Here is a 24473-nt window from a genome sequence, read left to right on the forward strand (position 1 = left end):
CTGAGTTTACACACTCGCACACAGTTAGACACAACAAATAAAGCCTGTACACATGTACTGAATGCCAACAGCACAACTGCTATTACATTCCAGATAAGTTATTAGCTATTCACAAAATGGCAAATATAAAATCCAATAAATATAATACAGAAGAAATTTAAAGCATGACTGAATACTTGGCCAGTAATTTATTCACCTACTCTACAAAAACAAAACAGAAAATAAGTGCTATTTAAAGTCTGTTACGTAGGTAGTGTGTGGCATTATCACATACAGGTATGTCTCCTAATACTCCCAGACTCTAATATCAAAATAACAACTAACAAGTTTTATTATAATGACTGTATAACAGGTTCTCTAGATAAAAAAATGTGTGCCACATAGTATGCACAAGTAACATCTTCACCAGTAGTATATATGTATATATAAATGCATTTTGTGTACAATCTTTGAACTTTCCTCAGGTGAGGGAACCAGACTGCAAAATGCATGCAAGCCAACAAGCTAAGAACTCGGCTGTATTCCAGTCTGTAGTGTTGACAGTGTTAATGTCTCAAATGCAGACTATGACAACATCGAATATTCTTCATTTAAACATTTTCATCAGATATGATAAGGTGAAAAGGCTTGGTATCAAATAAGATGATGAAAATACACAATTTACATTGAAAGTTTCAAGCAACAAACTACTCACTTTTCATACTGCATAAAAAAATAAATAAAAGCTCCAACAAATACTGGCCATTTCTAAAAATCCAGCAGCTGCCTAATAATACATTTAACATGCACTTTGTGGAGTATCAGAATGTGGTTTATTTAAAAAGTCGGTTGTGACTGTAATAATTGGTGTCTGAAATCAGCAGTGTTTTCATGTTACACTGGATGCCAGCTGCCCCAGGCATCTCCTGGGAATGAGACTGTGATTGAGACCCAGAGAATCGCGTTGTTCAAGAAGTGTAAGAAATGGACACAACTCCTGCTTTTAATGATTGGCGTGGTTTCTGTGGCTTGACATTTAGTTAAGCAGCAATCTGCAAAGGTTTTCACCAGTTGCATCCCCACCCTCCTGTCTGGCCGTCCCCACCCAGCTCCACATTTGAACAGGCTCCAGACTGCAGACTCTGCCAATATGGGAATTCAAACACCCTCTCTGAACAGCTACACTATGCAGAGCTGTTGTGTCCATCCTGGACAGCATAATCCAAACGCAAGTCTCACAGACAACTGCTACTGTACAGACGCGTGTCAGTGAGGAGCAGCAGCTGGAAATCAGTGCAGTTCACTTGAGGATTGTATCTCCGCACACAAAGCAGATTGGTGTAAATTTTAAGTGACACCAAATTAGAGTCGGTTACAGCTGTGATCACGACAGTAGAAAGGGATACAGTGCTATCTAATTTGGTGTCATGTAGAATTTGATTTTAATGATAATGTAACAGTGCACGGTATGCACCTCAAACACGATAAACTCCTCCGGAAACAAAATTACTGCTGATCTCTGAAGCATAACCCTAAAACTTGGGGGGGGAGCCCTGCAGCAATCCTTATACAAGAATTAAATAAGAAGAGATACATATTTGTTTTTTTATTATTATTTTACCAAGAGCAACCCAGTGATGTGCAAATTAATTCAAATTCATAGCCCACCAACCCAGCTTACCTTAAAAAAAAGCAATCAATGACTCAACCTGTGAAAATAAAATCTACTTGTAGTTACTTGAAAAGTTGCCAGAAAATGCATGAAAATTGCCTTGTGTTTTGTGCAGGAAGATGCACTGACTTTTAAACATTGCTACCTGGAGCTTGACATTTTGCTTCAGTCCTTTGCCTCCTACCCTCTTGGATCATTGTTTCAAAGCTGTACAAATTGGATTACATTTCCATATGTTCATACAACATGATAACAAGAACACAACTCCATTCTCAGCAACTGGGTTCAGAATCAAAGTTTGGATGTTATATAAACTGTATGCAGCCTTGGCAAGGGCTAGGGAAACAGCTGCTGTTACATAAATTGTCATTTAAATGGTCCGATTCCCCACTGTGGAACACTGTTTCGGACGTCATTTTAAAGGATCACACTTGAAGAATATTTTGCTTCGCCTCTTTAAAGGTTCTATTTCCAAAAGTGTTTGGATCATTAAAAAAAATAAATAAATAAAAAATCACCATGACTAGGGCTGTATTTTTTTTCACTGTAAAAAATGCTTTATTTCACGGAATCTCACCGTCTAAAAATTGCTACTTAAAAATATTTCCCTGATTAAACATATTTATTAAAAAGCAGAAAAAATAGCATTGTCACATTCAAAATGTATAATTTTATCTAGTTATGCAACAAAATGTTCATAAATATTAAAATGCTTCTCCAAAAAAAACATTAAATGCTTATTTGTACAATACTATGTTTTTATGTTCACCATAAAATAAGTGAATTATCACACAAAATAAAAACATAAATAAATGTAAAAAATAACACACATGAAATGTCCCCTTCTTCTACAGAACAGAGCGATCTTTAGCAGAAATAGTTCCAGTTTTTGAAGCAGCTGGTGTCTTTTTCGTTGAAGACATTTTAAAGAAGTTGTGTAGCTCTATGCAGTGTGTGTTCAATCACTTACTGGAAGCAAACTAAACCGGCTGCCAGGTTCCTAAATGCAGTGCAGCAGGTAGTGCGTCAAGATGACAAACGCTTGCTGTATTTATTCTTAAGTGACAAAACTAAATATGTAAATTTATACTATTCTTTGAAATACTGACATTCAGGGGGAAGTTGTGAAATCCGTGATAACCGTGAAATAATACAGCCTTAACCAGGACACGTTTCACAAGGGTTTGTGCATATACACCCCGAACCCAGTCCTTTTGATCATTGGTGTCTCATCACTATATAGAGGTTTCTACATACAGATATAAAGTAGTTTTCTAGACACAAGTCACATAATACTTTGTACACATAAAAAACAGACACATTTACTGCCCAGGGTATGTTCCCATATCTACTGAATGCCTATTTTCTCAATGTCAAATATATTGGACACTGGCCAACAAAGGGTTAATGTATATACCACGATACTGACACTGTCAATTAAGATATTAGAAAAAGTCTAAAGCGTGACATACATACAGGCATCTCCACTGTTGTCCCCAGCATGGGGTTACAAACAAGACCGAAGCACATATCCCCCCACCCAACATCACATTATGGGCCAGTCTCCAGGCACATACTCTAGAAGGCAAAGCCATTTCCTAATCTAGTTAAAGATACTCATTTGCTGTCACCATCTAGGTGAAGTTTGCTAAGCTGGTGAATTATCAGTTGCATCACGACTCAACATGGGCTGCATCATTTATAACTCAAACAAAATGTCATCATTTATTTTTTGTATGTTTTAAATATCACAATATTTTTAATGTGTCGTGTATTGCAGTGAAAGGACTCCTACACAGCTCTCAAGGAGGCTTGGTGACTAATGTCGCTGTCTCTGTATCTACGCCATCATGGGTTTAGACTATATTAGAGATTCACAAGCACTGTGCATTGTACACATTCAGACCTACAATGACCTGTGACATCACTGCCAAGGTGAATCACTGTATGAAATTCTAACCCTTCTTCTTCTTTAGTACATGTGGCAAGTGTATGGAAAGAAATACCAAGCACTTTACTACTGTAAACAAGATGGATTCTTTCTCTTGTTCTTTTGATCTCTTCTGGTTGTGGTATTTCAGTCTGCTTTATGACAAAAAATATGGTACAGTAAAATACTGAGGTGCTGTATGCCCTGTAGGTAAAGAAACATGATTGGCTGTTACTGTGTGTGTAAATATATATATATATATATATATATATATATATATATATATATATATATATATATATATATATATAAAGATAAAATAATTCTTAATTCTGAGCTACAGTAAGTGCATCCTCTAATAATACTGCTAATTGTTGCGTTAAGTTTCAGATTTAAAATATTTACTGCACTTTGATTTGCTGGAAGAATTCAAACGAAAGTTTCCATGTATAAGTCGACAAACATCTTATAAGCATAAAGCAAGTTACCTCAAACCAGCATGCAGCTGGCAAGCTAACCAGCAGCCATTATTAATGCAGCCAGAACCCAATCAGAGGCCGAACCTGGGAAACTGCTGCCAAATAAAGTACTGCCTTTCCTGTTTAAATAGTTACACATCAGCAGTTGGCAAAACAGGCAGTAATTGCAAAACCCTTCATATGATGTCATTTTCAGATTTTTGGGGTTAATACAGTAGCAAAAGCCATTAGTAAAGTCTGAAAACACTACTAAGCTGTTAACAATTACGACTTGTGACCTACTTTGATTGCTCATAAACAACAAAATAGTACCACCAATATAAACCCTATATTCTCCGTGGCTTTAAAAAGGTTTGTACTACACGCTCATGAACAAAAAGGGTACAGGTAGACTTGCACAGTAACCCTGCCATTAACTATGCTTACAGCATGTATTAAACATGCCTGCCCTCCTGTACAATTCTCTACTGTATTACGCTTTTACCACGGTACTTTGTTTACAGACTGAACCGGAAGTGAAAAAAAACATTTCTTAAAAGGCACAGTTTTTAACACGTCTATGGAAATAGAGCTCTTCCACTCTGAAACCTGCCCGAACCATTGTAGAAATGAATGGAGTTAGATAAGCATATCAGAAGAAAAGGTGCGACAAATGCCCGGAGCTAAATCCTGACCAAGTATACTGCTCAACATTTACTGTATTGTGTGAATCAATCAATTAGTCAATGCGGTTAGTCAACAGAGAGAGGTGCTGTACACCAGTTACCAACACAGATTACTGTCTACAAAGCAAGCTAAGGTTGCAAAACTAGAAATAAATAAACAACTTAAACATCCCCAAGACTGAACTGAATGGAATCCATCAGCTGGTTATTTCAATGGGTGGGTTTCTCCTTTCAGAAACAGAAATGGTGGTAATGACAGTGGCATTGTGAATTCTTTTAGTTTCACCTCAGTTCAGATTGAGTGATTAGGGTTAGTTACAGTGCAAACCCATGCCATAGCATACCATACCAGCACCGGTAATTATCACCTAGAATATTTCAAGGCAGGGTGAAAAAAAACAAGTGAAAAAAATAAAAAAATAAATAAAACCTTTGTTAGAGGAGAGAATTTTACTTAAAATTATATTTCACCGTAGGACACTCACAGCCATAGCCTGTGGTGAATCAGAATACATTATCACATTATGAGAGCATTCATTATGCATTTCAAACAGCAACTTGGTATGGGTATGGAATATCAGTATATTTGCTATTTATTTTTCTTCTTGTTTTTAAGGCTGCATTCACTCTGGGTCCGTTCCAAATGGACTGGTTTGTTTCATTTGAAACAATGTATCAATACACTTGCTGTTCACACTTATCTGCGAGCAAAGGGACCGAGTTTGTTTGGATGCAAATTAAAGTGGTTTTTTTTGTGTCTTTGTCCATTTTTGTGTTTGTGTTCACAATGCAGTTTTCAAGTGAACTCAGTTTGTTTCAACGGTGTGTGAACTGGATGTTTACAAAATCCTGTAAGGCTGTGACAGACAGCGAATGAATCCAAGTCAGCAATCTCCCTCACGAAATGTGAGGGCGCTGTGTAACGGTGTGCCTTGTACTGGATGGTCAGGCAGTTCATTCCAGTTAGTCGGAAGCCGGCCATCCAGGAAGGGGGCGGAGTCACGGTCCCAGAAGTCATTGCCCTTGTATGGTAAGTGATGTGTCAGTCATGGATTGGAGGAGGCGTGATTGAACTAGTTATCGGAGGGGGCGTGACTAAAGGTATTTCAGGTGACGTGATGCAGTAATCTGTTCCTTTTGACGTGGTTACTGAAAGAACCTGTTAAGGAAACAGAAGTAATTAATTATAGTGAGTGTTTCGTGTTTTGTTTGTTTGATGTGCTACCTGTTTGTCATTTGTCTTTGTTAGACAGCTAAGCACTAGCTGGGAGCTGTACAAGCCAGCACTAAACCTGGACTACACTGCACTACTGTTTCGCAACCTCTTTGTCTTTCAACACGTCTGCACAAGAGCACTCGCTATCGGGAGAAGTGACCGTGACTGTGTTGTGTGTTAATTATTAGTGTCTTATTGTTTCGAGACTGAAACTCTTGTTTTGCACATTGCTGTGTAGAGCCAGTGCTTATTAGTTAAGTGTTACTGACAACCAAATAAAGGAGCTGCTTTATTGAACTTTCACCGTTTTGTGCGTGTTCCTGAGCACTGCACCAACTATACCTGCGCACGGCAAGCCACTTTGCCACAAAGGCATATTGAAAGATGGCAGCTGTTGATGTATTGCTCCAGTTTTTAATATAGCATGTTTTAGATTATTACATATTGCTGTGGAAGAAAGCACTGGGGGAGCACTTAACTAATTTAATTAATACATTTATTGAATGCCTACAGCAGAAGAATAATGCACTTTACGCAAAAAAAGTAATTTAAGAAAAGGCTGAATATATTTTTGTGAGTTTTGTCCAGTTTGGCTTGGATTTTGGTGTCTGAACAAATCTGTCAGATCTTCAGTTTCTCCCACTGTCCAAATTTCCACAGTGAAAAACCGAAGTTTTTTTCTTCTTCAATTCACTGACGCCATAGCAACTTTGAAGCTGTTAAAATAACAGTATACAACACAATAACAGTTAAAAAATTAAACATCTGTGAATCTATTGCAAAGCATAACAATTCAAACAATTGTTTTCTTTATATTGTCATCTAGTCAACACATGTTAAATGTACAAAAAGCCAGATTTTAAAAATAGATCAGCTGTTACCATTTAAACATATGATATATGCACACCAAGAACGATTTAAACAAATAATACATATCATTGTTTATTTTATTTTTGAATGGTGCTAACACAGCCTTACTCTGCTATTAACTGTAGAGCATACTGATGCAGTTTTGTACTTACTTAATACAAACAAAAATACAACCGGGACGATTAACAATTTTATTGTTTCTGATCGGGACAACAAATTAAGGCTGAAACTCTGACAATCCCAGTTTGGGAAACCCTAATGTAGTTCAGAAAGACATTTTTGTTTTTTTACCCTGTATAGTTTGTTTCCTGTGTGCAAAAGGACGGAGTCCAGCAGTTGTTCACATTGGCGTTTAGCAAGCATACAGAGCAGGGAACAAACCCTCTAAACAGACCCAGTGTGAACACACCCTTAGATCCACTTGTTACTGTATATCAGTTTCTGTTGCAGTCGTCACATCCAGGTGACTTTTCAATACTCTGTAGTTTAAAGCACCATTGTGGCCTCAAAGGTCTCTTCTCTCTAACGGATAAGAGAGGAGGGTTCTGAATGAAAGAATCCCCCAGCTGACTAACCTTTTCTTAATGGCAAGGAAGGGATGGGACCTGCTTGATATCATGGTGTTTCTATTGTACAACAGTTTACAAAGAAAAGAAGAGAAAACAATGTTTTGTTAATAACGATGAGTGCTGTAATACACAAAGGTTCCTCTGTATAAACAATGTCTTATTGTTTTACGATACATGTGGGTGTTCCAAAGTGTATATACTTTTCATGTTTCAGTAGCCAGCTTAATTCAGAGCTCCCCACAGCAACGGTTATGTTTAATCCATAAAACAAAAATAAATGACTTAATTAAATCTACCACCATAATTAAGCGGATAATAACATATGGTATAAACATTGGGATCCACCAAAGATAATAAAACTGAATTTTAGTGACCTAAACATTTTAGTGTCACATATTAATATCGCCAACGGCATTTAGATCTGCTGCTGCTTAGATCATTAAAAAATATATATATATATATATATATATATATATATATATATATATATATATATATATATATATATATATATATATATATATAACTTGTAAAAAGTAGTCTGATCAATCTGGATACATCATGCTAAGGTTAGGCTTGTAGCATCAGGGCCTTAGCCTATCAGAAAGCCTATTTATGTGACGGAACCAAATCAGAGGGCAAATATCTCAATGTGAGACAAGCCAGTGGACCTGTGCACTACTGTAATGGCCTATGCCAATAGGAACCACTTTTGCATGGTATGGTTAGTCTGAGCAGTGATAGCTGTCTATCTGTACCTGCTGATAAGGGGGTAGTGAAAGGATATGGACAACAGCCTAGGGATTATGACGTGGTGAGCCTGTACAGTTTACCAGTGTACTACAGCAGCTCAACTGCATACCTGGCTTTATTCTAATGAGCTTTATTCTCATGCTTTGAGAAAACTTTGTTATTAAAAAGCACATCTGATTTGTCATCAGATTCTGCCGTTTCTCATCACAACACAAATACAAAACGGGACAGTTTAAGTCTAGCAATGTACAAAGAAAGCACATGTTTGACAGCTAGCTATGCAAGACATGAGGCTCTAAATAGGGCACTAGGGTGATCGATCAATCAATCAATGTATAATTAACAAAATACAGTAACATGGCAATTAACAATCTAGTAAATTGTTGAATATCAATCTCCGGGTAGAAAAAGAAAAAATACTAATCAAGATGTATTTCAATCTTGAACATGAAAATTATTTGCATGGTTTCTAACTGCTCGGGTCCACCAAACGTGTCATGTATAGTAAAGGCAATGCATGAGAAGTATTTGTGCAGCAGAGCACAATGCTGCTGCACAACGTATTAAAAATGAATCCTTTGCCTTAAATTAGAGGACCACCTGCATGCCCCCCGATTCCCCAGACAGCTCTTCTCTGTGCAGGCTGCTGCGGCATTATTGAACAGTGTGAAGGAGAGTACGCAAGCCTACCTCAATACTGAGCACGTTCCCTGTACAGCCATTAATCATTTACAAAGACCGAGAGCAGTGCAACCACCTCGAAACGTCTACTGCCTCTTCAGAAGGAGAGTAACCCTTTCTCTACCAGGACTCCTTAGAACAGAGACTGTACATCGAGCACAGCAAAAAACATGCAATACACTTCAAATGTAAGAAGATCGGCAAGCGGTTTCATGTCAAACAAAAGGGGTACGTTTTGGACAGGTGGAATTTAATGTATTCCATTTTAAAGATTGCTTATTATTGTTGACACTTTGTTATGGTGATTTGGTTTAATTTATTATTTAAAACTGATTTTTTTTTTCAGTCTTATCTGTACCCAGTGACAGGTCATTCAACAAAGTAACACCATGAATATTATACATCAATTAATTTACTTGTTTACTGCATTGAGTAGCTGAAATAATATAAAAATCACTCAAAACTCAACAGAAACATTAGGAGTCTTTGTGCTGTAATAATAACCCATAAGAGCATTAACACATGCATCGCAGCGTTATTGATTTCCAGTGTGACACAGCTCTAAACCGATTTCCAATCTACTATCGACTTCTTTCTGATTTTGTATACTGTGACAAACAAAAAACTCGCATTTTTAAAATCTGTCTGTGATTTTATTTGATCTCTCCCCCCCCCAAACCCTTTCTATACCCCCAGAGACTATGGGCTTGTTGTAAACGTATTCATAACTCTTGGTTTCTTGTAGGCAAGCTTGTTAGATTTCAGTGTTATCAGTGCTGCTTCCCCAGTCTGGGGTGTTACAATATATGCAAATAACCGCTAATATATATATAATATTTAGGACTATCCTGATATGGAAAGGAAATTGAGTGACTTCGGGAAGCCCATCTGTTTTTTTACAAACAGGGAGTGTGATCACTTTAGTTCAAGAGTCTCAAGGGGTGGACAAGTTCTCTCTTGGTACGATGATCTTCGGACTATAGACTATCATCGACGACACGACGACGATCAATTTCAGTTCATAATACAATGATAGTACATAAGACGTGAAGATGACTGTATTTATTACATGATAAAAGTACATATGTACGATGATAGTACATGTATGATGTACTCTAATGTACCAGTATTTCACTGTATTTAATGTATTATGCTATTTTTTTTTTTTAACTATCATATTGTGATGGGGTGCCTGCCCCCCCTATATATTTGTATTAGGATTTACTGTTATTATTGCTTGCATTTTGTATATTCTGATGTTTGAAAACTGGCTATTAGTTAAAATGCAGTTGCATTAGTGTTTGGATAGGATGGGGTTAATTCCAATCCAGTGCAGGTGGTTAGGAGTTTATTGATTGTCAATTGTACAAGCCCAGCTCCAGGCTCATTAAGGGTGGTTGGAGTTAGGAGAAAGAACATAGACTGAGTTTGGAGAGTTTGAAAAGTTTGAAAGAGCTTTCCAGCATTGTAAGAAAATGACTGCTGTCTGTGTTTTGTTGAGGTATCTGTTCTGTTTACTTTCCGTATTGCAGCTCTGTTTTGTTTGGCCCTTGTGCCCTTTTATTTTGTGTTTTGAAAAGTCTTTATTTTGTTTAATAAAAAGCCGCGCAGCCACGCAGTGTTTTGCCCCGCATTCCTGCCTTTGGTGTCCTGCTTTCCTGGAACCTGATGTCACATACATCACCACATCAGCCATCCTGCCACACATGTATTATGCATTTCTCTGTATTTAAAGTATTATGGATTTTCTTGTTGTTACTGCATCTTAATAAGCTTTGTGATGGTGGTCCACTATGAAAGGCGCTATATAAAATAAAGATTGATTGATTTTTTATAACACATGCATATTATGTGATAAAAAAAGACAATAAAACATGTGTTAAGGTTCAAATTGCAAGTAAATTTAATGAAAAAATAATAAAGTAAATGAAGTCAATATTAAAGAATCTTAAAAATATAATTTTCTTTTTAATAATTCAAAGATTATTTGTCTCATTCGCTTGGTCGGTGCTCCCGTTGGTGGAGGATGACTATAAATCTTCAGAGACAGATTTGTTAAAAGTGCCTAAAAACCACGAATTGTGGGTGTTGTCGAGTGGTTTAGAATGAGACATTTTGTTTGAAAGTGGTCGGAGTGCACAGGAGTCAAATACATTGTGGCTCTACAAAGAGTGCAAAGAAAAGCGACCAGAATTATTCCGGGTTTAAAAGGTGTGTCATATGCAGACAGGCTAAAATAACTGAATCTATTCAGTCTTGAATAAAGAAGACTACTCAGCAACCTGATTCAAGCATTCAGAATTTTAAAAGGTATTGACAATGTTGACCCAAGGGACTTTTTCGACCTGAAAAAAGAAACAAGGTCCAGGGGTCACAACTGGAGATTAGGCAAAGGGGCATTCAGAACAGAAAATAGGAGGCACTTTTTTACACAGAGAATTGTGAGGGTCTGGAATCAACTCCCCAGTAATGTTATTGAAGCTGACACCCTGGGATCCTTCAAGAAGCTGCTTGATGAGATTTTGGGATCAATAATCTACTAACAACCAGATGATCAAGATGGCCGAATGGCCTCCTCTCGTTTGTAAACCTTCTTATGTTCTCATGTATAATCTTCTAGAGATTTTGAGGTCCCTACTGCGCTATTATGCCTTTTCTTCCAACCACATTTCTGAGAGGACAAAATACTAACTATTGGCAGCTATTAAAGTACAAAATTTGTTCATCTGTTTCTTCAGAAAAATCTAAATATCAAGTCTTTCAGCATTAAGTTGATGGGTTTTTTTTTTAAATGCACATCAGCATTTTTGATTGCATCATACTTAACTAATTCAATATATTATTATTATTATTATTATTATTATTATTATTATTATTATTATTATTATTATTATTATTATTATCACTATCACCAAGTGTCTATTTTTCAAGTTAAGATTGAGAATCTAATAAAATTATGTATACTATTCTATACTGTGCTGTTCTTAAATGTGGTTAGTAATTTAAATTATTGGATTTAAATTAATGATAAAATTAGTAATTTTCATCAGGAGTAGGAGTTTATTTTAAATTGATCAAAATGACTGCAGCCCTTAAACGAGGGCGGCCTTTATTAATAATACTATGCTTCACAAATGCTGCAATATTTTATCACATGATTTAAGGCATTTTAGAAGCAGCACCGTCAGAGACTGCACTAGATTCTTGTGTGTTTTTGGGGCTTGAATACAGTACATTTACTGATAGTTAACGAGAGCCTATTAGGTGGGAGTTGGGAGGTCAGGGGAGCACTGTACCAGCGAATCAGGAGTGTGTATTGGATGGTATGAGGCGGGACAAGGAGGAGAGAGATCTGGTACCATCAACTGTGACTTTTTTTAATAATTTTTTTATGTATAAATTATACAGGACTGAGTAAATTATATAATACACACACACACACACACACACACACACACACACACACACACACACACACACACACACACACACAGTGCCTATAGAAAGCCTACACCCCCTTTCAAAATGTTCACATTTTATTGCCTTATAGCCTGGAATTAAAATGCATTAAAAATAGTTTTTTTTTTCCATTTATCTATACATCCTACCCCACAAATTCCAAGTGTAAAGAATATTCTAGAAATTTGTAGTAAATTCATTAAAAATAAAAACTGAAATAGTTTGGTTGGATAAGTGTCCACCCCCCTTGTAATAGCAATCCGAAAGGGTTACCAGTCGCCTTCAAAATCACACACCAAGTTAAGTGGCCTCCACCGGTGTTAAATTGTAGTGATTCACATGATTTTTCCTGTAGGTTCCCTCTGCTGGGTAGTGCATTTCAAAGCAAAGACTCAACCATGAGCACCAAGGAGCTTTCAAAAGAATTGTGGGACAAAGTTGTTGAAAGGCACAGATCAGGGGATGGGTTTAAAAAAATGTCAAAGGCCTTGAATATCCCTTAGAGGATGGTCAAGATGATTATTAAGAAGTGGAAGGTGTATTGCACCACCAAGACCCTGCCTAGACCAGGCTGTCCCTCCAAACTGGATGACGAGCAAGAAGGAGACTGATCAGAGAGGCTACCAAGAGGCCAATGGCAACTTTGCAAGAGCTACAGGCTTTTATGGCCAAGACAATATCCCAAGCACTTCACAAATCTGGCCTGTATGGTAGGATGGCAAGAAGGAAGCCAATACTCAAGAAACCCCACCTTGAATCCCACACTCAGGAGATTCTGTAGCCATGCGGCAAAAAGTTTTGTGGCCTGACAAAACTAAAATGGAACTTTTTGGCCTAAATGCAAAGCGTTACGTTTGGTGCAAACCCAACACAGCACATCACCCAAAGAACACCATCCCTACTGTGAAGCATGGTGGTGGCAGCATCATGTTATGGGGTTGTTTCTCATCGGCAGAGACTGAGGATAGAAGGGAAAATGGATGGAGCAAAGTACAGAGAAGTTCTTGATGAAAACCTGAAACAGAAACTGGGATGGAAGTTCACCTTTCAGCATGACAATGACACAAAGCACACAGCCAAAGCTACACTGGAGTGGCTAAGGAACAAAAAGGTAAATGTCCTTGAGTGGCCCAGTCAGAGCCCCCGTAAATTTGTGGCATGACTTGAAGAGTGATGTCCATCAATGCTCCCCAAGGAACCTGACAGAGCTTGAACAGTTTTGTAAAGAAGAATGATCAAATATTGCCAAATCAAGGTGTGCAAAGTTGGTAGAGACCTATCCCAACAGACTCACAGCTGTAATTGCTGCCAAAGCTGCTTCCACCAAGTATTAACAAAGGGGGGGTGGAGACTTATACAATTGTGATCTTTCATTTTTGTATTTTTAATATATAATTTTTTTTCTCAATAAAACCTTTTTTCCCCTTAACAGTGTGGAGTATGATGTGTAGATAAATGGAAAAAATCCTCATTTAAAATGCATGAAACTCTGAGGCACTGACACAACAAAATGTGAAAGAAGTTCAAGTGGGTGTAGACTTTCTATAGGCACTGTATGTGTGTGTGTGTATATATATATACATACAATTAGAGAATCTTAACCTGTAAAGGGACATTTATGAGGACATCCAGCAACCTCTGGAACAAAACCCTTGGCAATGACAGCTGTTTACAGTTACATCACAGCAAAGAGCCATCAGTGCTGATCTTCCCGAGCTGCCTTGCACACGTCAGAACTGCAGGTTTATCTGCACACTGGCAAAAGCCAACAATGACATTTTGCTACCCATGTTGTTAAGGGGGGGATCAGCTAATTGCAACCCCCTCCTGCCTCTAACAAAACATTCTTAGAATCCCTTGCTGTACATCACCTCCCTTAAACAGGAGAAGAGAAATAACAGAGAGCAATGACTGTGTATCAGTGCAAATGAAAAAACACATTCTAAAAAAAAAAAAACATTTACTGTGACAAACAGATTTAGAAATCTGGCAAATGCTGCTTGAAAAGTATTAAAAAAAAACACCAGGATCATATTCTTTAATACTGTATAGCTAGATACAGCTGTACAATAGCAGCTGTGTTCATTTGTTCAGTTGGGATTGGAAACGCAAAGGCCTACATGTGTCTCATGGCATCTTTTTGCTGTTTGATTCTAATCAAGTTAAATATTTTCTTTAAAATCAAAACTGTACATCAATATACAGTTCTCAGTGTCTTTGGCAAACATCCAGTCAGACAATAACTTCAAATGTATTGTATGAGCGTACAGTATAGTATCAATTGAGGATCAGAGAGCAGTTAACTGAAGAGAAGTGTTTCCTACAAAACCAGTTCATATGCTCCTACTGTTTGAGAAAGAATTACATTTTGGTTTCAGCTGTAAAAAAAGGAGAGGAAAAAAATTAAAAGTGCTATTAATGCATATTTGCAATGCAATAGTAATGGCGAGGCTAACTGTGACAGAGACTTGTGTCATGTGTGTGTGTATGTGTGTGTGTAACCGCTGATATGAATGACTGAGAGACATGGGAGGTGGAGTTAAAACATCAGCACAGGCGCGCAGGATTTATTAATGCAATAGAAAGTAAACAAAGAGGTCATGTGACGTTACCAGCGATGGTAATGCACAGAGGACACATACAGCAAGCTGCACAAAAGGCAAAATAAAACACAGTACAAAAACTACAAATAAAAGGTGCCACACAGGGCGAGCGCTAGCCTTATAAACGAGGCATCCCGCTCCAGCAACTGGCTACACTACGTAACCTTCACTACACATTACATGGGATCACCATCCCCTAAACTAACCTACTGATGAGCCGGTGTTCATAAGACGACTCCTGCTGCTTCACACAGCCTTGGCCGGGCATTGCCTTCACAAGCAGCGCTTGCAGTTTCAGGGATGCGTAGCTGTCGTTCCTGCAGAGCGCACTCTCTCCTCCTGAGTGTACGCAGCGCCCGTCTGTGTAGCATGGCGTTGCAGTCACCCAGAACAATCCCCATCGGATGTTTTTAAACTGACGGACACTCAGTCAAGACCCGACCACCTGCTGATTGAGGACTGGCACAGCTAATCACTCGCTGCCATTCCCCTCAACCAAGTCTAGCAGGCAGCAAGTCTCAATCAAACAATAATTTAATCACACAAATCAACTCCAAAGAGACACATAATAAACCCATTTGCACATACAAATTACACCAACACAAATTCCCACTGTGCAGGGCAACCGCCCTGCCACACTACCCTAAACCAGTTGTACCATGAAAAGGGTTAATATTAACAGTAAGTGGGTTTAAAGCATTTCTAGGTATACAATAAAAGTCAAAAGTAACCATCATAAATAGCTTATGGAAATTACTATGGCTTGGGTTCAACTAAATGCTCTGCAATATATACAGTACATAACAATTTGTACAGTAGGTATTAATACCTATTTTTCACAACTTCTGTGTAGCAGGCCATGATCACATTGTCCTAAAGCAATGCAAAATACACTGGCACATATACAAAATGACATATATTGTTAATGATAAACTAAGCCTATAGAAGAACAGTTGGTAAGTTCCCTGCTGGTAAGTGCAACATGACTTACTGACTGTTCCTGGTATTTATCTGGCTGTTAAATTATTAGCCGACTGATCTCAGAAAGGCACACTGATATCATTCCCTCTAGTTTCTACCATGGTCTGCTTGAAATTCATAGCCCTATTGTGCGGAGATAGGGGAGAGTACAGATTCTGAGAGCAGCGCATCTGATAATGCCTCTGAAGTAACTCTCCTTTAAGACTTACTTCACCCACACAAATGTAAAAACCAAAAGGCCCATACATCAACCCTGCTATTAGGGACAGCGAGCGAGGAGGTGCGGGGATCGTGAATCATGGGCGTAGCAACCCCTGGCTAACAACTGCCTTCGTGTGAGGGGGTGTGAAACAAGGGAACAGGGAGGCGAAACTGGAAAACCTCGTTTTGTGAACTCTGGTGGATCCAAGCACTGCGCTAAATGTGAGGTGGGGATTGCAGCGAGAAAAAGCAAGGAAATGATTATCAGAAGGCTGCACAGAAACCACAGCAGTTGGCAAAAAGAAATACATATTTAGCAGTGAACTTGTATTAGTTCACAGAAACTGCAACCTGTTTTGAAAAGTAGTGCAAAGGTAAATTGTAGAGATTGTTATACACAACCAGCAAGACACTTCTACATGGAATAACTTGAACGGGTCCTTCCTGAAAAAAGTGGTTTCCTGCTGGGTTTTTACCATTACAGCTGTTTGAGTTCTCTAGATTAAATATGCATTTGTTTCATGAAAGGCCTATAGTGTGTCTCTTGTGATTGAAAAAAAAGCAGCTTTACTGATTTGCATTATATGTCAGGAAAACACTGTACTAACCCAAATGAAAAGTATATCTTTGAATAGCAACTGGGTTTTTAGTTCATACAATTCACTACTGTTTAGTATTGTAACATCAGATTTTTTATTTACATACATCCACTCAAAGTTTTTTTTTTTTTTTTTTTTTTGGAGACATTTATGAATGTATGATAAACCTCATGAAACCTACAGACATTTTCCCCTGTACTGTGATGAACAGAACATACAAGGTCACGGTCACCCCACCCTGCCAGACACCTACCTTACATTCTTAAACAAAAGCATATATTTTTTGCAATATAGTTATAAAACTGCACAGCCCTTCAGCATAACCATAGTGAGCCAGCATACAAGTAAATTAGGCCGCTTTTGACATTCAAAATCATTAATAACCATAAAACATCTGAGACCAAGCCCCAAGTTTTAACCTAGCACAATCCCCTCTGGTGCAGTGGTCAATTATGTAAGCCCCCTGGCAATTCTAATACTTTTCAGTAGAGTCGCTACAACTCATATCTGTGAATAGAGTATTCTCTGCATCATTATCTACCCAGCACAGGCCTACAGTGTCATGCAAATACACTATACTATCATAACAAAAACACTATGCTATACTAACATAACAAAAACACTGCTATACTATCATAACAAAAACACAATGCTATACTATCAAACAAAAACACTATGCTATACTATCATAACAAAAACACAATGCTATACTATCATAACAAAAACACTGTGCTATACTATCAAACAAAAACACTATGCTATACTATCATAACAAAAACACAATGCTATACTATCATAACAAAAACACTATGCTATACTAACATAACAAAAGCACAATGCTATACTATCATAACAAAAACACTATGCTACACTACCATAAAAAAAACACTGCTATACTATCATAACAAAAACACAATGCTATACTATCAAACAAAAACACTGTGCTATACTATCATAACAAAAACACTATGCTATACTATCATAACAAAAACACTATGCTATACTATCAAACAAAAACACTGTGCTATACTATCATAACAAAAACACTATGCTATACTAACATAACAAAAACACTGCTATACTATCATAACAAAAACACTGCTATACTATCATAACAAAAACACAATGCTATACTATCATAACAAAAACACTGCTATACTATCATAACAAAAACACAATGCTATACTATCAAACAAAAACACTGTGCTATACTATCATAACAAAAACACTATGCTATACTATCATAACAAAAACACAATGCTATACTATCATAACAAAAACACAATGCTATACTATCATAACAAAAACACTATGCTACACTACCATAACAAAAACACTGTGCTATACTATCATAACAAAAACACTACGCTATACTATTCGGAATTCACATATACTATAAATGGTAGGGGGGGTGGGGGGTGGTAGGGTTTTTTTAATACAATCACAATTCAGTTGTATCCAGTATTAATAATTATTTTTCTTTCACTGTGTTCTACATCATTGGATCCAACCATCAATAACATTTCATAAACATGCTAAAATAACTGATGTGCTAAAACATTTTTTTTTTTAAACCCGAGGCATATTTAGAGTTCTTTCTCTTTTTTTGTTCTTATATAAAGCATGTAGACACAGCTTATTCTCCCTGCCTATTTTAATTATTCTAGCTTGGTTTGTCAAATGCAAATGACAATGAGCTCACCACTGAAAGCTAATTATAACAGCAAGGTACAGAAATGCCATTTTGGGAAGTATTCAGGACAAGATCAGTCATTCGGATCTGAGCTGCAGGAAATGGCCAGCCACAAAGTGAAGTGGTGAGCTGCACTGCCTATTGGTGCAATCGGGGACACAGACGGCTCTCCTTTGCTGTGCAGCAGCACGGCTAGTGAAGTCCTGCAATTCGGACTGCACCTTAAAGGGGTGCTGCTAATCAAGACTTACAATGCGTTTCCTTACCTCTTCTAGTGTTAGCAGCATCACTATCGTATTGTATGTATTTATTTTTTATAACTGAATTCAAGGTATACAAGTATCCTGAATTAAATTCTAAAGATCACGCAACACTGCCAGATACAAACGCAAACGTTATAAACACTAGGGAAAGGTCTTGCAGTCTGATTGCAGTAATACTGAACTACAGCACAGGAAACAATTTCATACCAGGAAGCAGCTGAGGCTTTCCACTTTAAAATGTTTCAGAAGTATTTCAACTGCAACAATTCACTGCAGTATAAACTACAAGCAAAAGATCGTCAACACAACAAAAGGGGGATGATTACTATTATTACTATTATTATTATAATTATTATTATTATTATTAGAGAACAGCAGCATTGTGGCGTTCAAATCTATTTCAGTTGTCAGGTGAATCGAGCAGAGTTCAAATGTATCTGAAAGCATGGCTTTCAAACTGAGATTTCTTGAACCCTGTGTTTTTTTCAAGAATGCACATTGGAATTAAACAGCGAATGAGAGAGCACAGCAGGTGAGGTTTCTGAAATTACTTTGTTAGAAAAGACAAACAACGAAGCAAAGGTCGAGGAAATAGCATGCAGTACTGAAGCCAATGTCTGTTACTGAAGACACTTGTTACAAATAACACATTATTTTATACCTCATTTATAAATCTATTGGTTTTTATCATAACAGATCCTTAAATCTAAAGTGTTATTTTATTGTTTAAAAAACATACACTGTAAAAAAATACATCAGATGATGTACATCTCATCAATTTAACATTTAATAATGGTGATCAAATATTTAAAAAGGTCATCACACTTTCAGCACTGCATTCTAGTTTTATATTTACCACATGGCTTGAACCTGACTGTTTCATGTCAATTAAAACACTTCTATGACGGATACAAGCCTGAAGGAGTAGCTACACAATTCACAGTGGAAGATTTAAGAGAAGAAAAATACCTGTAGACTAAATTATAACAAAGAAAAAAATATTTGTTGGCACGTGATGCATCACCCACCCTTTCTTTTCCTATTAGATCGTCCAGAGTGAATATTTGAATATATAGCGTTTACATGCTACAACTGTTTAAATAATGTACTTCTCATTTTTCTTTCAATTGTTAACATCCTGACACTTTTACACTTACAACTTTTCTTTTTTTTTTTTATAAGTAACTTGAACTCTACAACTGTATAAGAGCTGAAAGCAATTAAAAAGGTCTAATTAAGAAAATTATCAGTTCAATTAAGGGTCTAGTTAAGTAACTGAGAGCTCAGTTGGAATGAAAACCTGCAGATACAGGGGTACCCAGGACTGGGGTTGAGAAACACTGCTCTAATCACTGCAGAAAGGGCGATAAAAAAAAAAAAACAAAAAAAAAAAACAGAAAAAACCCACAAGTGCTCTGGCTTTTCAGCTCTGTATCACATTATGGATCATTAGTGCTGTGTTACCTGTTTGACATTGTGGTCAATAATCCTTACACCATCACTAGAGCGGCCATTTTGAAAAAAAAAAAAAGCTTTGAAACAGACTTTAAAGTTCTAAGTGTAAAAAGTTGTCAGGATGTCAACAATGAAAACAACATTACAGGTAAGTAATGTTATTTAAACAGATGTAGCAACACGTGGGGACATGTAGCACTATATTTTTCCGAACCCCACTACTTACTCTAAGGTTAAAAAAAAAACTATATATTCTTGTGTGTATTTCAAGTAAAAACTGTTATTCTATTAAATTTTTGGCAGACACAGACATGGGTCTCTCTTTTCTACTTTCACCTGAAGAAGATACCTCTGGGGTCTTGAAAGCTTGTGATTAATTATTGTTTTGTTAGTCCTACTGTTTGTCTATAAATACATGTAAAAAAAAAGGATATTCGGATATTTGTCCCGGTACTATCTTGTGTTCATTCCAATCCAACGACAGAATGCATTGTTCCAAATAATGTTGTGTTGTTAAGCAGATGAGGAGACTAATCCTAGAAAAGGAGTCTCCAAATCCAGTTGTTTAAATTAGGTTTGAAACGTACTGTCTTTTCCATAATTATACTTCTATGCAGTGGAACGTCTCACATCCGACCGTCACAAAGCGCCCTGAGCAATTACCCGCCCACGCTGAGTACAGGGGTACTGGCGTTGGCAGGTTGTGAAGGGTCCGCGATGGAACCAAAAGAAAGCACGTTGGAAATCAGAAATCCTCTCAAGACTTGAAAAGGGAGAAACTGGGGAAAAGACAGCAGCAGATTTTGGGGCAGGCAAAAGTACAGTGACAGATATTAAGAAACCAAATCTAAAATTGCTTGTAGGATCAACATAATCATTCAGGGCTTGCCAACAGAGAAAAATACTGCAAGGTGCTGAAGATGATCAACAGGACAAAGCAGTTTTTACCTGGTTTGCAGAAACAGAGAAATGAAGGGATGCCAGTATCTGGTCCAATTCTGAGAGATAAAGCCAAAAAGTTAAACACTATGATGGGCAGCGATCCTCAGTTCAAGGCTTTAACTGGCTGGCTGAAGCTCTTTCAGCAGCGGCATGGAATACGACAGCGGTGTATCCAAGGAAAGAAACTCTGCAGCTGCAGAAGAGGTGGAGCTGTCCGTTATCAACCTGCATAAACTGGTTTCAGAATGTTGTACCAGATGTGAAGCACAAGCTGCGTGAATTAAACCTACTAGAGACACCCATCCACCTGCTCGATAATGCACCAGCTCACCCTTAATGGTACTTTATCAGCTGGAGAGATAAAGTGCATGTTTCTTCCCAAGAACACCACCTCTTTGATCCAGCCAATGGGACAGGGTGTAATCGAAGCTACAAAATGGTATTACAGACAAAAAATGCTTGAGTCAATTTTCATTGGGAAAAACACACATCATTCTGGTGTATCAAATGACCTTTGCTACTAAAGCCTGGAATCATCTACAAACAATCACACTACAAACTGCATGCAAAAAACTGCGACTGTCCAGAAAACACCACACTTGAGAACAACGGCAGGGATGGTAAATCAGCAGGCGACCTGGAGGATGCAGCGTTAGAAGGATTGACCCAGAAGGCTACGGATGAATGGATACATTGAGACAGCGACAAATCTGGAAATCACATTCTGGAAGACGAGAACAGTCGCTTTAGTAACTGAAAATGAAGCATCAAGAAGAGCAGAATTGGAAGATGGGGATTCCAATTGCGAGGAGTGGCCTGTCATTTCACATGGCGAAGCAATGGAGTGCTTCCAAAAGGGACTGAACTGGCTAGAACGACAGCCTGAGACAGACCCAGCGCAACTCATGCTTGTCTGATCACTGGTTAACACCTTTAAAACAGAAAACCATTAAGTAGCCATCAAATGTAAGTTACTGTACATTAAGCACAACTTGTTTTGTATTTATTTAAAAGGTTTTGCTTGGAGAAGGCTTCTTGTATTTTTAACCTCGTTTACGTTTGCTTACTTTTAAAGTAAAGCATTTCCCCAGGTTTAAAGCCGTTCGCTGTTTATTTTTGTCCTGTAACCTATTTTGCATGTGTGTAAATGTCATTTTCTATAGATGGTCACAAATCCAATATTTTCACATATCTGCCTGTGCCCCAGTTCACAGTGAATTGGATATGCGATGTTGTACTGTACTATACTCCCTAAACGTTCCTGGAGTCCCGAGGCTGTTTCTCTCGGGAGGAGAGCAGGAAACAACCCACTCAAACACTGTAGGGGCTGGTGGGTTATTCAGCTACTCTATCCTCACTCGTGATAAACCTGCAGTACTCTTAACGTTCACGGTGTATCCTGTATATATCCATCCAGTCATGTTAATGGACTGAACTAAATCACGGCTTATTCTGTTTAATCATCACCACGTAGCCTTCACTCTACAGACTAACATATGAAAATGATTGCCTTGTGTGGATCGGTTAACCTTATTTACACAGTAACTGAACACTCCCTCCTCCAAGTATTTTCACTTGTCCCTGTAGTTTGACGAGCAATTTGAACTCGCAAAGCTCTAGTGTTTGTTTAGTGCAAGCAGAATGCAGCTAAAGAATGTATTGTCTATTTATACTCTACAGGCTTAACACATTATAACTGCATAGTACCTATTATCTTGGGGACTGCAAACTTATAATTTGTGCTTTTAGCCTGTAATTAGGTACTTTCAGTGCAACTCAAACAGCACTCTGGGGAAATACTGTTAATTGGCAATACAAATAAAAAAAGACACGTTAAACAGTAGAATTGCGAGAGAGACAGGCCAGTGCACTTGTGTGAAGGGAAAGAGAAATCCAAGGTACTGTTATAACACGCGGGGACCTCAGTTTATTTGGTACCTGTGCCTTCCTCTGCATTTAGCCCAAAACTACTTTTAAAAAGTTTACAAATAATGAAATAATAACATGGATGTTTAAGATAAGAAAGTTTAGATGCTCACATAAAACGGTACTATAATTCACACACTCTGCACGTAACAGTTTTAAGAACAAAAGTGTACTTTTGAGCAAAAACAGGAACCACACCCAAACTAGTTAATAACAACAAGAAAAATGACAGAAATACATAACAAGTAAATACTTCTCAAAACAATTATTCTTAACACAAATATTTACTTTAAAAGGAATACATTTGCCACTTCAGGTTGTAAAAATATTTAAAAAAAACAAAGCCTAGAATTGTTTTAACAAGTCCTGCTTTAAAGATATATAATTTGGTCAATATTCGTACACACCACACAAAAACAAAACAAAAAAAACAAAAAAACAAAACACAGTTTAGAAAATATTTCAATAAACTTAATACATTCTGACAAATGTTTCTGCTAGCATTCTTTCATATAGAAAATATACAAAATCTCTCTAGGTGGGTAATGGGGAGGAAGAATACCACAGAGTAATAAACAAAGGCCCTGTATAAATAATGCATAATGCAGCAACACATCTTAAAAAAAACCTAATCAAATGGAAAAAAACATGTGGTCGCTAGAGGTTACTGCCAAGAATGCTCTGCAGCACTGCCATGGATCCTCTGCTTAATCAGTTGTATGCCACTCATGATGGACAAATACACTGTACATTTGGTCATTCCTCATTTGTTACAAGAGCACAAGGTAGACTCTATATACCTGCACATACTCTTACAGGGTAGGATGCCCATTGTCTGTATACAGTACAGACTGCAAGTAACTGGACTAACATGAACCCAACCCTTAGAGCAACAAGCAAGTATTTATAAACGAAAACTATTGCAAGCTTTGTGAGCTTTTAAAAGCACAAAAAATACATTATTATTATTATTATATATATATTATTATTATATTATTATAATAATAATAATAATAATAGGTATTTTTAGGATGGGCCTCCTGGTCAACCAAAGAGCTGGAAATCCTAGACACAGCTACACTGCTGAGACACTGGGGTTAAGCTAATGTGTGACTTTCTCATCCACTGTGAAGCAGTTTCAATGAGACACCTTTCAAGTAGCTGCAAATAGATTATATGGTTATGTGGAAACAACATTTACCTGTCCTTGAACAGACGATGAGTTATTCCCCAGTATCCTGGCACTAAAGGCCTTCCTTGCAAACTGCTGTGTGCTTTTTTTTTTTTTTTTTTTTTTTTTTTTTTTTTTTAAAGAGCTTTGGCTATAAATTGCCTCTTGCAATTAAAAACTTGACTGTTTCAGTCATACACTATAAAATAACTGCAGTGTGTTCTGTGATACAAAGACGTGGTTATGTGAGAAGGCAGATCAAACATAACAGAATAATATACTGTACTGTTCAGGAAAAAAGGCATCCTTGCTTATCATTATTAACAAGCTAATGATATCAAACACGTGTCCCTTAAATGGTTCTTT

The 24473-nt window shown here is 37.4% G+C and overlaps 1 protein-coding gene across 7 annotated transcripts in view; it reads right to left on the reverse strand.

Annotated features, from left to right (window-relative positions):
• The window catches only part of LOC121312830 (single-stranded DNA-binding protein 2), a 117128-nt gene that overhangs the window by 54104 nt on the left and 38551 nt on the right, over positions 1-24473 (reverse strand). The window lies entirely within an intron of this gene.

The sequence above is a fragment of the Polyodon spathula genome, chromosome 1, assembly GCF_017654505.1.
Source record: "Polyodon spathula isolate WHYD16114869_AA chromosome 1, ASM1765450v1, whole genome shotgun sequence".
In the NCBI taxonomy this organism is placed as follows: domain Eukaryota; kingdom Metazoa; phylum Chordata; class Actinopteri; order Acipenseriformes; family Polyodontidae; genus Polyodon; species Polyodon spathula.